At 42.0% G+C, this 14623-nt stretch overlaps 1 protein-coding gene and 1 non-coding gene across 10 annotated transcripts in view; one reads left to right on the forward strand and one right to left on the reverse strand.

Moving 5' to 3' along the window:
- Positions 1-14623, reverse strand: part of DTNA (dystrobrevin alpha) — a 301171-nt gene that overhangs the window by 155545 nt on the left and 131003 nt on the right. The window lies entirely within an intron of this gene.
- TRNAC-ACA (transfer RNA cysteine (anticodon ACA)) lies at positions 13416-13488 on the forward strand. Its single transcript has one exon. It is a non-coding gene; the product is annotated as a tRNA-Cys (tRNA).

Raw genomic sequence — 14623 nt, forward strand, 5'->3', positions numbered from 1 at the left:
TGGTGAAAGTTGCTCAGTCGGGTTGACTCTTTGTGACCCCATGGACTGTAGCCCACCAGACTCCTCTGTCCATGAAATTCTCCAGGCCAGAATATTGGAGTGAGTAGCTGTTCCCTTCTCCAGGGCATCTTCCCAATCCAGGGATGGACCCAGGTCTCCTGCATTGCAGGCGGATTCTTTACCTCTGAGCCACCAGGGAAGCCCTGATATACTGATATGGGTACATAATAAAGCAAACTTTAAGAAACAAAAAAATGTTATTAAAAAGTGAGAAAACAATTTTTATCTGGAAAGGACTACTATCAATGGTACTTTCAAGTCAGGAAGGAATGCTGTTCTGGGGTCAGAGTGTACAAGATGTTTGAGGTCATTGGGTTTTGTTTGTCTGCATTTGACTTGGTACGAGGATAGGCCTTCGGCTCAAGAGCACGGGGTATGATTCTTACCTCCTCCTATTATTCAGGACTTAAAGATTGCAGAGCAGGGCTGGGAGCAGTTTGGCATGGGGAAAAGGAGCCGTTTGGAAGGAAGATGATAAAAATTTGGACTCTGTCATGTGAGGTTAAAAGGACTAGAAAGTCTCTGAAGGACTTGGAAGCCCTGCCTAAGATCTTCATCAAAGGGACCTTGAGAGTCTCTGGGGGAGACAGCCACAAGTACAGGGGTTGCCTGTACTGCTGCCTTCAGCACTGCCCTGGGACCTAAGGTGTGTTTAGAGAACCATGTTTTATCTCATACGATGGGCCTTTGGGATGAGGGTTGTGTGTGTGAGCGTCTGTATTTCTCACAAGCAATAATGTTACTTGTATAGGAAGCCCCCAGGAACCTTCAAGTTGCGAACTTTCAAAGATGCGAACGTACATTCACGTGTCCAACCACGTAAGTTAGCTCACGTGTCCGGCATACATTGTCACGTGTGTGCACCCTCTACAAGTGGAGCAGGAAATGGCAAGGAGATTTTCTTTATCTGAGGAGTCACTGTTAACTTTAGAGGCATAGGACCTGAACGTAGAACAGTACACGCAGGAGGCAGCGGCCTTTCAGAATGCAATGCAGTGCTACCATGTCATCTATGATGAGAACAGAAGAGCTATGGCCCAGACATCACTGGATCGTTTTTATCAAGAGGGTTAGATAGAACTGAATCCAGCAAAGAACCAGAACCTGTGCCGTCAATATCAGGTGTGAGTGAAACTGCAGCTCACCCTCCGGCTCTGTTGCTGACGATCCTTCAGCTCTACCATCTCTCACCTCCTATAGTCAGTAACTCTTCTAGCCTGTTCACTCGCTGCCGGCCCCTGTACGCTGGGTGTTGTACTGTACTACTGTACTTTTCAAGTACTCTACTGTAAGATGAAAGGTGTTTTCTTTATTTTTTGTGCTTGTTTTTAATGTATTATTTGTGTGAAAAGTATTATAAACCTATCACATTACAGTACTATATAGCCAATTGTAGGCTAACTCTGTTGGATTTATGAACAAATTGAACTTATGAATTCGCTCTCAGAATGGGACTCATTTGTATGTGGGGAGCTTACTGGATAGGCCCACTTGGTTATGGGGGAACTACGGCTGACCTGAACACTGGAACCAGAGTCTTCCCTGCCATTCTGCTGGGACTGTGAAGTGCTTAACTTCTGAGGGGCCGGTGTTAGGAAATGGTCTGCCTTCTGATTATTTGGAACCTTCCCGATTCAGTGTAGGATGTCCCTGCTCATAAATGTAGGTCTATTTCCTTTACTGACATATCTATTAAGTGAAAACAAATAAATGAAGAATGAAAATTCCCCTCTCCCCATAATTATAAGACAATTTTTCACAAATCTTGCAATAAGACAACTCCAAATTTTTGAGTTTGGCCCCACTTATTTCTGAGCCCCACTTATCTCATTATAGTGTGATTATACTATATATGTATAGTATATATGTATAGTAAAAATGTATATATGTATAGTATATATGTATAGTATATGTATATATATGTATAGTATATATATGTATACTATATATGTATATATGTATAGTATATACATAGTATTATATATATAATAGTATACATATTGTATGTTGTTGTTTTGTCATTAAGTCGTGTTTGACTCTTTTGCAACCCTGTGGACTATAGCCTGCCAGACTCCTCTGTCCATGGGATTTCCCAGGCAAGAATACTGGAGTGGGGTTGCCATTTCTTCTCCAGGGATCTTCCTGACCCAGGGATCAAACCCATGTCCTGTTTGGCAGGCAGATCTTTATCACTGTGTTACCTGGGAAGTCCTGTATATATTGTATATACTATATATATTATTTTACTTGCATGTGTAAAAATGTGTATATGTATACACACTTATGCAAGTAAAATAATTTGAAAAAATTTAAAAATGTAATTCAAAACTTTTTTGAAGTGACTGCATTCAACTTAGCTTCTTAATTAAGAGGTATTAGCTGATAAAGCAATGCACAACTATCCAATCTAAAATTTCTTTTAAAGTTTAGCCCCTTTCAATGATTGGATAAAAAGTATGGCTCCTCACCCCACCAAAATGCTTATGTCTCTGGATACACAAATGAAGAAATTACAGTTCCTTGCATGGGCTGGTTTTGGGGAAGAAAGCCAGGAATTGTTAGGAATCAAAGGTAGCTTTATTTTGTAGGGAGCATCAATCATTAGTGAAAGGGAGCAGTCAATGGATACATCTGCAGAGCAGCTGCCCAGAGGAGGGAGCAAGAGGCTGCTGGTGGTCTCTGAATGCCAGGAAAACAGGAAAGATGTTGAGGTGGAGCCGGCATGATGTGGAGAAGACAGTGATGGGCTCCTCATGTGGTAGAAACAAGGCTGCCCAGATATACAAAGCCAATATTCAAGTGTCAGGGAGAAACTTGCATCTGGAAAGGCAAAGCTCTTTAGGACTTTACGGGCATGACTCCTGGTGCTTGAAAGGATTTTGTTTTGGAAGAGCCTGAAGAGTACGAAGGGCTACCCCTGGTGGCTCGGTGGTAAAGAATCTGTTTGCTAAGTAGGCTGGTTCCATCCCTGGGTTGGGAAGATTCTCTGGAGAAGGAAATGGCAATCTACACCAGCATTCTTGCCTGGGAAACCCCGTGGACAGATGAGCCTGGCAGACTACAGTCCATGGGATCGAGAGTCAGATGCAACTTAGCAACTAAACAGCAGCAAAAAAGAGTAGGAGAAAGAAACAGGTTCTCTCTTGTCCATGGCTAATGTGCTGAGAAAGCAAAACAAAACAGGCTGCTACTGACCATGGGCTAATTGCTATCTGGATTTGTAGGGGTTAGATTTCCCTGAGGAGAATCAGAAAAAGGAGAATGAGAATAAAAATGAAGGGCAGAGCGCGGAGCATTCAGATATAAGCCAGGGAGCAATGCGTGCTTAAAAATTTTCCATTTCTTAGTTTTTAGAGTTGGGGAGTGTTGGGTTTGGAGAGGTGGAAAAGGGAGAGGGAGGGAGTTCATTGTTTTCTGCAAGAGGACAAGAAAATCAGACTTTTTCTGGGAGAAGATATAGTAATAATAATAAAAACCACAATACTATTTAAAACATAACTGTTTTACAAAAAAGAGAACAAGGCAGCAAACACTATGAAGGAATTTTCTCATTATGTTCTTATAAAAACACCATAACAATGGTGTATTACTATTTCCATTTTACTTACGTGGAAACCGAGCTTCAGAGAGGTTAAGTAATTAATTGCCCAGGTGATCAATTTAGGGCTTAAAACCAGGCATGTCTAACTACAGAGTCCATGAGGCTGCTTAAGAAAAACCAAAACAGAATTGTATGAAATAAGCCTCAAGGGAACGATTCTTTTTTTCCTGCAGGCAGTGGTGTTGGGATGTTGCCCATAGATGCACACACTGACATGTTCTAAAGCAGAAGTGAAGAAATACATGAGTGGATGCCAAGGGGAGCTGGGCAGGATCAAGTTAATGGGCTGTAACAATGCCACAATTTTGCTGAGAAAAGAGACCTGCACACCATAAATGCCTATATCCTCTTCATCCCTCATCATTTTCTTCCACCTCGCCTCTTTCCATTTGATTCCCTCTTTCTCTGATCCAGACCGCCCTTCTTGCCCTTTCGTCTCCTTTCCTCAACTCTGCTCCTTTATTCACTTCCTTCATTTCCAAGTGCATTAGGGAATATGACTCAAACCAACAAAGCAGACAGTTCTTAGCTCAAGAAACAAAGGCAGGAAGAGTGGGAAAAGAAAAGGTTACACAAAAAGTTCTAAGGATCTCACATATAGCATGGTGACTGTAGCTAATAATACTGTGTTTTAAACATGAAATTTCTTAAGAGAGTAGATGTTCAGTGTGATGGATGTGTTAATTGACTTGATTGTGGGAATCATTTCACAGTGTGTATGTCTATTGAATCATCATGTTGTACACTTTACATATAAAATTATAATTTTGTTCATCAAATATATCTCAATAAATTTGGGGAAAAAAGAAAGAAAAGCATTAGTTGTTAGGCCTTAAAAAAGCAAATTTCCTTGGAGGATCAGAAAATTCACCTTAATGGAATTAACTGAGTAGCTTTCTTCTTAATACCTGGCTGTGTACTAAGATAACAGCAGGGAGGGGATGGCAATTGGATTGACTGGGAAAAGGAAAGAAGCATGGCTTGTGGATGCTTTCTGGAGAGGTCAGGTTTGGATGATATGCCTCAGAGGTCACACGAGAAAACCTCCTTTTGAGATCAGGAAGATGTGAGGGCCTATGGTGGAAGAGGGCTAAGAGGTAGGTGGGAGGCTGTCAATCTCACCATCGCTGTAAACATATGGATTCAGAACCAATAACAAAACATAAGAAGAACACAGGGTTCCAAGTATAGTCCATGAAGGGTATGCACAGACCACAGGAAATGTTTACTAAACTTTTCTTAATTTTTTTTTTTTTTTTGGCTGCACTGTTTAGCATTTGAGATCTTAGTTCCCCAGCAGAAACTGGAGTCATGCCCCCTGCACTGAAGCACAGAGTCTTGACCAGGGAAGTCCCTATATACTGAATTTTTTAAAAAAACCCTTTTCTCCCTACTCATTCTTCTAGATGTCTCTGAAAACTTACTTGGACCAGAACAAGTATTTTTAAAAGGCAAATCTCAAGTATTCTAGATGGCAGGAAGAATTACTTTGTTTTCATTTAAAATAAGAACTTTAAGGGAACCCACATTCAAACAACGTTTCACTCTAGTTTAATGGGTCAGTAAAAAGTGGGAGAGAGGCTAACTCTGGGTTCATCATTGGTCAATTAATTAAATTAATGTGCTATTTTCTCCTTTCCCCACTCAAATTCTCTCAGTGGAGACTATCTCAGGCTGATATATAATACAGAACAACTCAGAAGGCAGCAATGACATTGTAGGGACTTTGACGATTGTTATTCAATAAAACCACAGCCAGGTATATGGGGTTAATGAAGGCACAGGCCAGCATTAAATAGGCCACAAGGAGAAGAAACAGGCAGAGTGTAGGAGCAGCCAAAAGTTACGGCTGCAAGATCCCCAGGAGCAAACAATGGTATTTTGAATACCAGGGTCCTTTCCCTGGGACAAGACTTGACTGGTACGACAGGATACAGAATTGAAAGTGAAGAAACAGAAGCAGCCCTTATTTTTTGGCCTCTGGATCTGTTTCTCTGAATTATAAGGCTCTCTGTTATGTCCCTTCCATTGAAGAGAATTTTGTTTGAAAGTAAGGAACGTCTGGAAGAAATCTCTGTTTCTTGAGAGAGCCATGGCTCTAAGTTGGTGGTGGCCAAGAATCCGAGTGGGGAAGAATAGCTGGTGGAAAGGCGCCTTCTTTTTTTGTCTGGAATCAGGCAGGCCTTCTGAATCATCTGGTTGAAGCAGAGGCATGAATGCCTGGGGTATTGAGCAGGAAAGGACTCTGAGATTTATTCATTAATAATAGTAACAAAAATAGGCAGCGTTTATTAAGTGCTTACTAAGTGTGGGGAGGCTCTGAACTAAGCATTTTACAGGAACTATCTGACTTATTTTTCATCCCTAACTCTAAGATAGGTCATATTACACTACCCTGTTTTATAGATGGGAAAAGCAAGGTGGATGAGGAAGATAGAATAACAGTCCCTCAAGGATGCCCGAGTCCTAATCTCCAGGATTTTTGAATACATTACCTTACGTGCTTTCAAATTGTGGTGCTGGAGAAGACTCTTGAGAGTTCCTTGGACAGCAAGGAGATCAAACCAGTCAATCCTAAAGGAAATCAACCCTAAATATTCATTGGAAGGACTGATGCTGAAGCTGAAGCTCCACTACTTTGGCCACCTGATGCGAAGAGCTAACTCACTGGAAAAGACTCTGTTGCTGGCAAAGATATAAGGCAAAAGGAGAAGGGGGTGACAGAGGATAAGATAGTTAGACAGCACCACTGACTCAATGGGAACGAATGTGAGCAAACTCCTGGAGATAGTAAAGGACAGAGGAGACTGCCGTGTTGCAGTCCACGGGACTGCAGAGTCGGGTGTAACGTGGTGACTGAACACCATCACCACCACACCTGGAAAAAGGAACTCTGTAGATTTGATTGAGTTAAGGATCTTGAGATGGGGAAATGACCTTGCACTATCTGGGTGAGCTCAGTGAAATCATGAGTCCTTATTATAAGGAAAAGAGAGACACTTTGAAGATGGAGGAAAAGCCCCCAGACTGGGGAATGGAGGCAGCCTCTAGAAGGCAGAAAAGGCAAGGAGATGGTTTCTCCTTGAACTTCCAGATGGGAAGCAATCAGCTGATATCTTCATTTTAGACAGCCAGCCCCATTTTGGACTCCTGGGCCTCCAGAACTGGAAGGTAGTACATTGGTGTTGCTTTAATTAAGCCGCTAAATTTGTGATAATTGGCTACAGCAGCCGTAAGGACCTAACACAGTTGAGGAAGAATAAGAACCTTCCTGAAGGTCACACCGCTGGTAGCTGCGGACCCAGGATCTGCACCGAGGGGTCTCTCTGGAGGCCAAACACCCGCCACTGGGCTGTATTCTCTCCTTGTTCCACCTGACACTCCACTAACTCCAAAATACCATTAATTCATTTATTGAGACCCATTTGTATTAATCCCTAATTGTCATAATCTTATTTAATCCTCCATTTTACAGATGAAGAAAGTGAGTCTTAGGGATTTTGAAGAGCTGAAATTTAAACCCTGGAGGAGACAATGGCAACCCACTCCAGTATTCTTGCCTGGAGAATCCCACGGGCAGAGAAGCCTGGTGGGCTAGGGTACATAGGGTCGCGAACAGTCAGACAGGACTGAAACGGCTTAGCATGAAATTTAAACCTAGGGTCATCTGACTGACTTTCATTCCAAGCTTTTAGTCTCTTCATCCTACGGCCACATCTTTTGGACTAACATTTATTGAGCATTTTCTCAATAAATGCCATCATAAAACACAAACTCAAATTAGAGTAATGTGCCCTTGGTAAATCTTGAATGCATCTAGATGGCTTATACAGGAGTCGCTGCACCAGCCTCCATCCAGAAATAGTCCACTCCAGAGGGTTAGTGGTGGAATTCACTAATGCAAACCCTTTCAATCTCAGGGACTTCCTGGTTAGAATTAACCAGGCTACACTCTGATCTCATCTATATTAATGCATCTAATTAGCTCTCATTGCTTAATCAGTATGGTCAAACTTAAGAGAGGTAAATATTTTACTAATGAAAGCATATTTTCAAATATTAAGATATAAGATCATATATAAGGCTATCACAATAGAGGAATCATTGGTCATTGGAACCCCTCCAATCTATCCCAGTGGCACTGCTGGTAAAGAACCTGCCTGCCAATGCAGGAAACATAAGAGATGTGGGTTTGGTTGGATCTCTGGGTTGGGAAAATCCCCTAGAGGAGGGCATGGCAACCCACTCCAGTATTCTTGTCTGGAGAATCCCATGGATAGAGGAGCCTGACAGGTTACACTCCAGAAGTTTGCATAGCGTCGGACATGACTGAAGTGACTTAGCATGCACACACACAATCTATCATATATCAAAACTCATCTGGATGGGAGACTACCCTGCTTATAATAGAATATTTTGAAACATGAAAGTAGCTAGTTAACCAAAGGCTGTGAAAATGAGGTGACTGCTCCTGGCAACTTTATGATCCCCAAGTCAATACCACAATGAATTGCATGAACCCAATTTAAAAGAGCACATCCTTTTATTACATTGTGTTATTGTTATGATAATATAAAGGACAAAGTGATATACAGTACAATTAAGTGGAAAACAGACCTGCCCAGAGAACCAGAAAACACAGCTAATTTTTGAATCATAATCCCCCAAGTTTAGTGCTTGTAAGTGGAACAAGTAACACACACACACACACACACACACACACACACACACAGTGCTTCTCTGACTCAAGATGCCCATACTCTAAATTACCCCCCGCTACACAGACCCAGCGCTAGAGAGTCAGTGATGCAAAGTAAGAACCAAAGTGTTTTTAGCCTAATAACCTGAACACCATGGTGGCCACACTTTTGAGGATGTAAAAGCCACTCCTGTGATGCATCCTTGTGTGCACCCTGTGAATCTATAAATACTGAAAGCAAGTGTTCCCGATTCATGCTTCAGGGTCTGCACTTAGGGAAAGAAGGCTCCCTGACCCTCGTGAGAATGAAGCGAAGGGTAATGAACAGCGAGCTCAGAGCCCCGGACGGAACAAGCAGTTCTTTTTGAACAAAGGCTTTTGCTGAGGGGCACTCAAGCCATTTCCCGATGTTCCAGGGACACAGACCAACCCTGTCATTTCACTGTCGTTCAATGCACCGGAGCAATAATATATTTTAAAGCACCTTAGTGACTTCAAAGACTTAATGGGCCTACCTGGAAATGATGAGGCATGGAGAGAAAGAACTACTAAAAAACTGTCCTTTAAAAAAAGCTCCCAAAAGCTTTTGAAAGGGATTCTGGGGCTTAGGAAGCTTACAACATGCAACCAACAGTATCCTTTGAGTTCATGGAGCATGGAAATCCATCTCAGAGATGCTCCCTTCCAGCTGAGAGCTGTTACATTTATTAGGCTTGAAATGTGCATCAGTTACATCACTTACACAATAAAATCAGGCCATTTCAAATAAAAAAGCCGGAACCTGCACCATGTTTCAGGGGCAAACAAAACCGGTGTGCAAATCAAGGATTCAGACCAGGAAGCTCCTCCTCACGACTTTCCCATTTGCAGTTGGTGTCTGAACTAATGTTTCTCCACTTTGTGGTATCACTTGGTAAGAACAGGGACAGTTGGAAGTCAAATGATAGTGGTCCAAGGCTACACAGTGAAGTGGCAAAGTCACAAATGTAAAGTCTCCTGGTTAGAGATGCTTTTTCATATCATTGCCTTCACAAGACCATGTGCCACTTTTTCTCTTTTCTGCTTTACAGATCTGTTTCTTTGAGCCAGTCCCTTGAGTGTAAAAACTCTCTAGAGAACTACCATCAAGAAATGAATATGGATGTTATGGAAGGGAGGGGGAATGAAGGATGAGAACCTCGAAGTTCACAAGTGAGTGTCACCATCACCAGGGGTCCACATGAGTCCTTTCAAGCCAGCGAATCATTAACCTGTGACTCCATTTGCCTGAAAATGTTTTAAACTTGAGTTATTGTTCCCCCAGGTCCATTAACAGTCTGCAAAGCAGCCTAGCTAATGAGACCTTGAAACGACAGAGCTTTCTCTAGTTTGTAGTGCCTTTATTCATCCAAACTTTAGGATTATATCAGTATTTTATGGAGGAAAGACTCTTTGTGATGGTGGCCAATAGAAAGAGAATTGCATTTCTCACCTCCAAACAAAAAGGAAGAAAGTAACGGTCGTTTTTAGTTTTTAAATATGTCACTTATAGTGTGACAAATGTGTTTATTTTTAATACAGAGTGAGCTATATCTTAATTCCACAGAATCAGAGGCAGGCTTCTATTTTTTTAATTTTTTTTCCAGTTCAAAAAATTCAAGCTAATTACGCAGCTTTTCTCTGCAAAACTTGTCAGGAGTTATTTGGAATCTCCATCTGGGAAACTTTCTCAGGCACAGAGTCCTGCACTAATCCTTTATTAATGTGCCGCTCAGGGCTCTGGGCTTTTGGAACCACAACCCTCCCAAGACTGTGAACTCCAAATATAAGGGCACTATTATTAGATCGGCGGTTCTGACCATCAAAGACTCTTCCCATAGACCCAGTAGACCCCTGACGGTAGAAGGGAGGGATAGGTCTGATCAGGATGGCAGCCAGAAGGAGAAAATAGAGACCAAGGTGCAGGAAGAGGGAAGACGAGAGAGAGGGGCTAACGGAGGGCAGCACCTCACAAAGGTGCTCTGGCTGAGCATGGTTCGCTTGGTAATCTGCATTGTCAGCACACCCTACGTTTTGAGCAGCAAACAGTCAGTGTGGACACCTTTGTTTTGAAAGAAGCTAACACACTGCGTCGTTTCATCCCTGAGGTCTGGGATCCTGTCCTCACTAGCCTTCACTGTGCACCCTCCTTGATTTAAATGTTGTATTTCTGTTATGACAGCTTGTGATGACAGGAGCTAATGGAGTAGATGAACCTGTTGTGTCTAATAGCCTCTGTAGTAGACTAAGATGCATTTTGAAAAATGGCAAATACACACAGGATGGAATCCCTGCTGACTTCAGTTTAAACTCCAAAGCCTCGGGATGTCTCTAGCAGTCCAGTGGATAAGATTCTGACCTCCCAATGCAAGGAGCCACGGGGTACAATCCCTGGTCAGGGAACTAGATCCTACCTGCCACAATTAAAGATTCCACCACTAAAAAAGATCCCACGTGTTGCAACTGAGACTGGGCAGAGTCCATATATACATATATACATTTTTTTTTTAAAAAGAAAAAGAAACCACCTTCTCAAGAAAGAAAGTCTAATGCCTTTAAATGGTTTTGTAGGTCCTGAGTGACCTGGCTCCTCGATTCATCCTAAGCCCACCGTGCTCTGCCCACTTGCTACACTGTAGTCACACAGGCCTCTGGGCCTTTCTGCTTCTTCCTCCAGCTGGAATATACTCTTTTCTCTTCCCTTGGCATGTCCCAGCTCCTCTCAGCCCCAATCCTGGCTAGCTCCCACAACAACACTACACCAGGGTAGCCTTTTCTAATTTCTCTAATACACTATATCTAGCTGCTTTCACAAGGCCCTCATAGTTTGCTTTTGTAACAGTTATCATATTACACTCAAAAATATTTTATGGCATTGTTTTTGGTGTCTGTATCACTCATAAGACTATCAGTGTCATGGAGGCATGCACCACATGCATGCTGTTCCTTACTACTGTAACCAAGCAGACCCCATCAGCCCTTCCCAGGACAGACCCTTCCCACCATGTTCTCTGCCTGTCTCTTGTTTGCAGAGAAGCTGTAGTGTCCCAGTTCTCCTCTGAGTCACAGAAGCCTGGCTCAAGGATTAATAATTGAAAGGATGTGAGCATGTAGTGACAAAAATAGCAGGAGAGCCAGGAGACCTGGTAACAAATTTAAACAGTAAATCAGCCATATAGCAGTCACAGAATCTTTAGTTCCTACCTGAAGTACACAGACAACAGTATCTGATGCATATTCTTGAGTTTTTTACTAAGTTTTTTTTTTTAACTGAAACTAAAACCCCTATCAAATGGAAGACATTAACTACACGATGACCACAGCACAGAGCCCTCAGACTGGCTACAGCCTGAGAATTGATGATGATGTTAAGCACTGTGACAGTGCAGCCCTGTTCCCTCACCATCAACCAGAGAACTGTGTAGGAGTTGATCATAACCCCTGTGACTCCCCTTCCTCACCTTATCTTTAAAAATTCTTACTTAAAATCCATTAGGGAGGAGTTTGTTTTGTTTTTGAGCATTAGCTGCCCACACTCCTTGTTTGGCACATGCAATAAATGCTGCCCTTTCCGTCACCACAACCCAGTGTCAGTAGACTGGTTTTACTGCTCATGGATAAACTCATGGTTCAGTAATGGTACCACTAGTGCCTAGAATGCAAGAAATCAGGAGAGTTCACTGACTTCAGGCCTTTTGGGGAGCTTCCACTTCATAAAGAAAAATAGGAGCTATAGGAAGATTCTTGTGCACAGGAGTTAAATAACACAAGCAGTGATTACAGAATATTAACCTGACAGCATAATACACAGGCTGAATTGGGGATGCTGCTGCTGCTAAGTCGCTCAGTCGTGTCCAACTCTTCGCAACCCCGTGGACTGCAGCCTACCAGGCTCCTCTGTCCATGGGATTTTCCAGGCAAGAGTACTGGAGTGGGGTGCCATTGCCTTCTCTGGAATTGGGGATGGGGAGAGACTAAAAAGTTTTGGAGGATCTGACCTAGCAGCACTGGCAGTGGAACTCACATCTGAGAGAGCTATTTCTCAGAACTCGGAGGCTTCCTCTCCGAGCAGCCTTTGGTATATGTTCTCTATGAGGGAGGACATGACATAGATGGGTCAGTTGCTGCTAAGAGAAACTATTTTAGAAATAAAATGGAAAAAAAATCATTCACTTCTGTTTTGATAGCTTCAAGTATATTTTTACAAGATTGGGAGACAGGGGGAAGCACAACAGGCCATCTTAGAAGAAATAATTAAATATTCACCTAAATCACATAAGTTTCATGGTTATTTCACAAAATAATTTTTCACATGTAGATCATTTAAAATTTTAAACTCTGTGCTGCTTGTAAACTTAGATAACTTTCACAGATACAGTCTGACTCAGTCTCCTTAAATGCTACTGCTTTGGTGATTAAGATAGTCTTTACATACATTAATAAAACACAGTCCTGTTTCAGCTAGTGGGCTTCCCCGATGGCTCAGCCAGTAAAGAATCTGCTTGCAATGCAGGAGACCTGGGTTCAATCCCTGGGTTGGAAAGATCCCCTGCAGAAGGAAACTGTTGCCCACTCCAGGATTCTGGCCTGGAGAATTCCATGGAGAGAGGAGCCTGGAGGGCTACAGCCATGGGGTTGCAAAGAGTCAGACATGACTGAGCGACTTTCACACACACACATTTCAGCTAAGCTCCAAGTGGTCAATTTTGGATAACTTAATATTTTCAAAGAAGCCAAATAGCCTTCAAATACTAATACTTTCACTATGCAACTGTTTAAAATGAACACAAATTCCTTTTTTCTACTCCCCAATTTTGAATGAAGTTAATTTCTTTCTGAGTCAAAGAAAGTTAGGCACGCTGCCTGTGGTATCTTATGCTCTTCTTCACAAAACTTAGGTTGTTTGGCAAAGTAATAAGATCTAATGATAGGATAAACAAGAAGAGAATTATTTTTCCAAATTTTGCCATTTCTAAAACTAGATTATTTTTAATTTTTCTAAACTGACTAATGAATTTTCTACCATTACTTTCAACTTCCCTGGTGGCTCAGACAGTAAAAGCATCTGCCTACAACGCAGGAGACCCAGGTTCGATCCCTGGGTGGGGAAGATCCCCGGAGGAGGAAATGGCAACCCACTCCAGTACTCTTGCCTGGAAAATCCCATGGACGGAGGAGCCTACAGTTCATAGGATTGTAAATAGTCGAACATGACTGAGCAACTTCACTTTCACTTTCATCATTACTTTCAGACAGAATCTATTTTCAAACAATGCAGCTGAATATTTTTGAAAATTTATAATATACTCTTATTTTTTTTTCATTTATTTTTATTAGTTGGAGGCTAATTACTTTACAATATTATAGTGGGTTTTGTCATACATTGACATGAATCAGCCATGGAGTTACATGTATTCCCCATCCCAATCCCCCCTCCCACCTCCCTCTCCATCCGATTCCTCTGGGTCTTCCCAGTGCACTCTTATTTTTTAAAGTTTTTATTTTTATTTTTCCTTTGGCCACACTGCATGGCATGTTCGATCCTAGTTCCCCCACCAGGGATCGAACCCGAGCTGCCTGCATTGGAAACCTGGAGTCTTAACCTCTGGACAACCAGGGAAGTCCCATATTATTCTTTTTTTAAACACACAGTTTTGAATAGGTCAGGAGTGTGTGGGCAAATGTTTTTTAACCTCAAGAAATTCAAGACATTGAAATAAAGCCTTACATTTCAGAATACTCAGATATTTATCCTTATAAAGCTGTCTTCATCTTCTCCATTCAGCCTACTGGTTTTAGAACCTGGAATTCAATTCTGTTTCTATAATCTTTCATTCTTCCCCTTTAACTGTGACCTCATTTGAAAATCCATGACACAATGGCGATGGGGTGCAATTCAATTCCCCAATTAGTGACAACTGCTTAGTAATGAAGGGCTTCCCAGGTGGCTCAGTGGTAAAGAATCCACTTGCCAATGCAGGAGACCCAGGAGACATGGGTTTGATCCCTGGGTTGGGAAGATCCCCTGAAGGAGGAAATGGCAATCCACTCCAGTATTCTTGCCTGGAAAATTCCATGGACAGAAGAACCTGGTGGGCTACAGTCCATAGGGTTGCAAAGAGTCAGACATAACTAAGCATGCACACATGTATGCATGCTTACTATAAAACCAAGGGGAAATATCTTAAAATGTTTTCCCTGGATAGATATATTCATATTAACCATGGTTTAGATACAATTTATTT

The sequence above is a fragment of the Muntiacus reevesi genome, chromosome 4, assembly GCF_963930625.1.
Source record: "Muntiacus reevesi chromosome 4, mMunRee1.1, whole genome shotgun sequence".
Classification (NCBI taxonomy): Eukaryota; Metazoa; Chordata; class Mammalia; order Artiodactyla; family Cervidae; genus Muntiacus; species Muntiacus reevesi.